Source organism: Meles meles, chromosome 8 (genome assembly GCF_922984935.1).
Source record: "Meles meles chromosome 8, mMelMel3.1 paternal haplotype, whole genome shotgun sequence".
NCBI lineage: Eukaryota > Metazoa > Chordata > Mammalia > Carnivora > Mustelidae > Meles > Meles meles.
The window spans coordinates 106,593,852-106,600,090 of NC_060073.1; positions in this window are offsets into that span (position 1 = coordinate 106,593,852).

The window sequence follows — 6,239 nt, forward strand, 5'->3', positions numbered from 1 at the left end:
CGTGGCTCCTAACTGCCCGCCTTCCCTATCTGCGGGCACTCGCTGCTGGCGCCCAGGTGCCTTGCCACGCCCCGCGAGGTTCCCCGCATTGTTCTCTGTCCTGCCCTCTTTTCGCACACAGTCTGCATGAGGTGCAAAGTATCTTTCGTCCGGTTGCATCCTTCAATCCTGCGTGAATGTCGCCGCGAAGTGGAGGTGCCATTCGGGACAATGTGGCATGACCTCACACTGACGCCATTCCTCTCTCACCCCGCCAACCTGGCTTCTTTTCTCCACCCCGTGGAATAAACCAGATTGCTGCAACTGGGAGGGAAATAGGGCCCCAAGGTTAATGAGACAGTCTGTTACATTATGAGCGGAATTTCTGTTTCTGTGATGAATGCAAGGATGTGGGGGGACCGCCTCTTAAGGTGTTACCATAGGGGGCTGGCGAGTCCTTTCCTTAACAATCCATCCAGTTTAAGGGAAGACACATATATACAAAGTCAACACCAAAAAGAGTACTTGCTAAATGCTATATTAATGCGGGACCTGTAAGAGTAGAGAAGGAGGACGAAAGATGGACGCAGACTTATGGCAGCGAGACGTTTGGTAGAGCACAGCCCTGAGCTGGCCCTTTAAGGCTGGACAGACCTCATTCAGACCTATGCCAGGTAGTAGGTAGAGCCTTCCAGCGCTCTGAAATGACGGGGGACAAGAGGGTGCACGGTAATTTTCTGACAAAACCTGTTAACGAATACTATAAACATCAAGAGATATCAAATTGTTTTTCAGCTTGCCTGTGCTGTCAAGTGATACTACATTTAACAGGCGTGTATAACCCCAAATAATTGCGTCCTTGTATAAGATGATTTTTACATTGCTAATTTACCTTGGAATTTTCTTGCAGATGTTCACACACTGTATGGCACACCAGTAGGAGCTCAGTAAATGTTTGCTGTTTTAAGGGTTATATTGAAAAGAATTCATGTTTGGGGAACTCAAGGGGCAGCCCGGAAATATGTTGATAACAGAAGAGAACAGCTTGAATTATTCTCAGGGGATAAATCCACAGAATCTGGCATTTCCCCAATTGTAACACTCAACACACTTTAATGTAATTACTACTTTAATACTCTGTCTTCACTGCTATAGTGTGAGCTCTTAGGGAGCAGGGACTGTGTTCTTTGGATTCCCAGCATCTGGCATGGTGCTTCATTCACAGTAGGTATTAAGTATTGCTAAATGAGGAACGAATGATCAAGGGTCCATTTTGTGCCGGGGTGGAAACCCTGGCCTCTCTCCCTACTTTTTTTGTTTTCAACTTTTTAATTAAGAAACATAAACGAGGGAGGTGTACCTCCTAGGAAATACTAGACCTAGTTAAACTAGCTTCTGCAAATATTTAAATACCTTTACAGCTCAGGCAGTTTTTGTGTTTTGGCAAAACCTCAATGTCACAAAACCCTGAAATCTATGAAGAGCCTGTTTCCTGAATTTGTCTGTTGTAGCTTTCTAAATAGATCATTTTCAAAAACAGGCAAGTGGTACAGTGGAAAGGAGCCTGAACTAGACTTCAGGGGGCCCTAGGGTCTTGTCTGCGGGCTACTGCTGTTTTACTTTTCAAGCCTTTGTTTCTTAGTCTGTAAGATAAAAAGAATGGACTAGATGATCGCTAAGGTCCTTTTTAGCTCTAAATTTCCACCTTCCCCCAGTCACATTCAGGAGCATAATTCTTTTTTTTTTTTTTTTTAAGATTTTATTTATTTATTTGACAGAGAGGAAGAGATCACAAGTAGGCAGAGAGGCAGGTGGGGGCGGGGAGGAAGAAAGCTCCCCGCAGAGCAGAGAGCCCGATGCAATGTGGGGCTCCATCCCAGGGCTCTGAGATCACGACCCCGAGCCAAAGGCAGAGGCTTAACCCACTGAGCCCCCCAGACGCCCCACAGGAACATATTTCTGGTGGCATCCCCATCCTATCTCACTTGTCCTCACTTCCCACACACAAGCTCCCCTTTCCCAGGAGGTCCCATTCAGAGTCTGTGTTTTCCAAATAGTCCCAGTTGGTGAAGGTAAAAACGACTTTTCCGACTATGACACAGATTGATTGAAAACTACTACCCAGAGACCTTGTGCTTCAAGTTGTTTTTCCGTGAACAATGATGGGTTTTATGAGTTCATCCAGATTCTTTAGTCTGGTTTCCCTATTGATTAAATGCCACCCTAAAGGGAGAAAATACATAAATCCTGACAAAATACCTGTGGACTGATTGGAATCCTCAAAGGGGCGAAAGTAAAGGGGACCTAATGTAAACCTAGGACTTTAAGAATGGTAAGCGTCAAGAGTGGCCTGGAATTTAGGAGACTGCTTGGCATTCCATTAGTTACAGTAATGAAACTGGGAGGTTTCAGAGGACCTGGCATTTCAGACGTGAAAAGAAGGAGGAAAGCTATGTGGCCTGAGAATGGACACGTGGTGTGAATTCAGGGAATTTCTGTGGGTAGAACCCAAGATCAGATGGTTTATAAAAAGAGTTTTAAAAAAGTGTTGTGCATTGTTAAAACAACTTTGTTAAAACAACATTAAAAAATGTTTTGTCCTAAGAAAACAAATTTGCTTACACCCTCACAAATAAACACATTTTCATTTCCCTCAATAACCATACATTTCCTAATTTCTTAATTTAAACATTTCTTTTTATATATATATATATATTATTTATTTGACAGAAATCACAACTACGCAGAGAGGCAGGCAGAGAGAAAGGAGGAAGCAGGCTCCACGCGGAGCAGAGAGCCCATGCGGGATCATGACCTGAGCCGAAGGCAGAGGCTTTAACCCACTGAGCCACCCAGGCGCCCCTTAAACATTTCTTAAATTTAAAATCTCTGGGGTTAGGCCAAATGTTAGAAATACAGTAAAAAAAAATATATATATATACAGTATTGGGATGCCTGGGTGGCTCAGTGGGTTAAATGTCTGCCTTCAGCTCAGGTCATGATCCAGGGGTTCTGGGATCTAGTCCTGGGTCATTGAACTGAGTCCCATGGCAGGCTCCCTGCTCAGCCAGGAGTCTGCTTCTCCCGCCTGCCTGCCTCCCCACCTCATTTGTGCGCTCTTTCTCCCTGACAAATAAAATATTTAAAAAATATATACAGTATTACAAGAGCATTTTTGCTTCCACCACTGACAATTTTTAATTTGTCATGGTCTTATTTTTATAAGCAACGTGTGTGTGTATGTTTTTGTATTACTACAAACTCACGAATTGAAACGGAAATACATTTGTTGTGTGTTATTCCACTGCAATTATTAAGGTTATCAACCCTATTCCCTATGTTTAGGAGGGGGGAAAGGACACTATTCAAGTTGCCTGAGTCATTTTGACATGACCAAACATTGATTTATTTTCTGCCATTTTAGTTTTTTGCCTTTGCTACAATTTCACAGAAATGGAGTCATACAGTAGGTACTCTTTCGTTTCTGGTTTCTTCTGTTTAACGTATTTTTGAGATTCATCTGTGCTGTTGTATGTATTCTTCTTTATTGCCAAATAGTATTTTGTTGTATGGCTATTCTGCAATTTGCTTATCCAGTCAACTGTTAAGAACATTTGGTTTGTTTCAAGTTTTGCTAATTATGAATAAGATGAAACTTCATATAAAAGTCTTTGTAAAGGTATGTGTTTTCACTTTTTTTTCTGATAAACATTTAGGAACAGAATTGCTAGTTAAATTGCAAGTGCATGTTTCCCTGAAATTCTGATGGAGATGCATTGACTCTATACATCAGTTTGGGGAGAATTGACTCCTTGACAACCCTGAGTCTTCTGATTGATGATTTTTTTTTAAAGATTTTATTTTATTTTTAAAGACTTATTTATTTGAGAGAGTGTGTGCACAGGAGTAGGAGGGTGGGAGAGGCGGAGGGAGAGAAAGACAGAGAATTTCAAGCAGATTCCCTGCTGAGCTAGAGCCCAACAGGTGCTCAACTTGGGGCTCAACTCAGGGCTCAACACGGGGTTCAATCCCATGACCCTGAGAACAAGAGCCAAAACCAGGAGTCCGTTGCTTACCTGACTGAGCCAGCCAGGTGCCCCTGATTGAGGATTACTGTTTACTGCGCCATTATTTTAGATCTTCTTAAACTTCTCTCAGCAATATTATGTAGGTTTACATATTTGATAAATTTATCCTTAAGTATATATAATACATCCTTGACATTTATGAGAAAATTTTGGTCTTTGAGAACACTCCATTTTTGAGAACCGCATAATGGCATCCAATTTCCTGATGAAATGTTCTTGAAATTTTTAAGCGATCACTTGATCTGTGTTGTGACTGTAACAATACGCTTGAGGAGGAGTAAAGAAGCCCAATGCCAGGCTGAAATTCACACCCTATCTAGGCATCTGGGCCTTGCTTTCCTGCTAAATGCTTTGTTTTTGTTGCCGACCTACCCTGAAGAGACTTTCATTCAAATTTCCACCTTATTAAAATTACAAATCCTTATATGGTGAATTTTCAGGCTCTCTCTCAAGATAAAAACCTGAATTCTGAAGCCAAGAGAACATGGATGTTCCCACCATAGTATGCATCTCCCTCTTTGAATCCTGTGTTTACAAGCCTCCTTCCCTAATTCAGTATGGTTCTAGGCAGGAGCCTTGTCTCCTTTCTCCTTGTAACCCCAGTGCCAGGAAGTGCCTGGCAGAATGAATATTTTTTGGTAAATGGTGGATGAATAAAGTCAAGGTCAATCTTCAGGCCTCAAGAAAGGAGACCGTAAAAGCTGAGAGGAACAGAGGCTGCAATTAAAGTCAGGAATAAGACTCAGCAGCAGGAATCCTGAAAGACTGGAGAAGCAGTGGGAAGTTGAAATTCGGGAGTTAACCTGCTGGAGTCCAACTTCATTCTGGCAGACAGTTTCTTTTGTCTGCTTTAAAAGCTGCATATTTTTTTTTTTAAGATTTTATTTATTTATTGGACAGACAGAGATCACAAGTAGGCAGAGAGAGAGGAGGAAGCAGACTCTCTGCTGAGCAGAGAGCCCGATGCAGGGCTGGATCCCAGGACTCTGGGATCATGACCCGAGCTGAAAGCAGAGGCATAACCCACTGAGCCACACAGGCGCCGCTAAAAGCTGCATATTCTTAAAGGCAATGATCAAGTCATCAACATGACATTTTCTTCAGCTCAGTAGATACCGAATGCTTACTCTGTGCCAGGCACACTGCTAACCCATGCCGGAGAAAAGATGAACAGGATAACAACCTCCCCTCAAGGAACTCACCGTCTAGTCATAGATATGGTCTGCTTGGGATTCTCTCTTTTCCTCTGCCCCTCCCTGTTGCTCTCATTCTCTTTCTCTCTAAAATAAATAAATAATCTTTTTTAAAAATGTGCTTTTGTGTGTGGAACTTGACCCACCACCAGTCACTCTCTCCTCGGGTTTGTTTCCTCTCCCCTGACTCTGAAGGTGGACATGGTCTACCCAACTTCCCTTCACAGTCACTTCCCAAGAAAAGCCGCAAGACCTTTCCACTTTGCAGATCTTACTGCAAAACCATGAAAAGAAATCTGATAAGAAGTAAGTAAACTAACTCGGAGGAGAAAGTGACAGAAGTGAATTTCATAGTGTGTATGGAAAGAGTGCTTGGTGATTAGTTTGACTGCCTCTATGATGGGTTTGGGACCCTCAAAGACTTCTGTCTTGGCTTTTATTGTTGAAGAATGGGCTTCCCTAACACTGCTCCCCAGCTTCTCCAATCCCCCATACCACTTCTTTTTTCTGTTAAGGTCGCTTGACTCCACATCCGAGCTACCCTCCTCACAGTTCACTGAACTGTATCATAATTATTTAACACCTGCCTCTGGCCCCTCCTTTTAATTTCCCTGGATAAGTATAGGCCAGGAGAAGATCTTTCTCCTTCCTTCCCATCTTTCTCTCTTCTTTCCCTAAGCCCCCAAACGCTCTGGTGCCAGGCATTCAGCCCATGACCATCGTGGTTTCCTTCTACTGTAAACTCTTGGGACTCCTGGGCTCTAAGTCAATGCTGCAGTGACTTGCTCTCTTTGCCTCTTAAAGTCCAGTTTCCTTATTGTGGCTTTTGTTCTCTGCTCCTTTCTGGTCTCTAACTGCCTCCCTAGCATCATCACCTACTCCCGAAATCCCCCCAGTTCACACTCTATCTGCTCCATGCACTCCATAGACCACCCATGCCTCAGGCAGACCCCACCGCTCATTTTCCCATGTCTTTGCT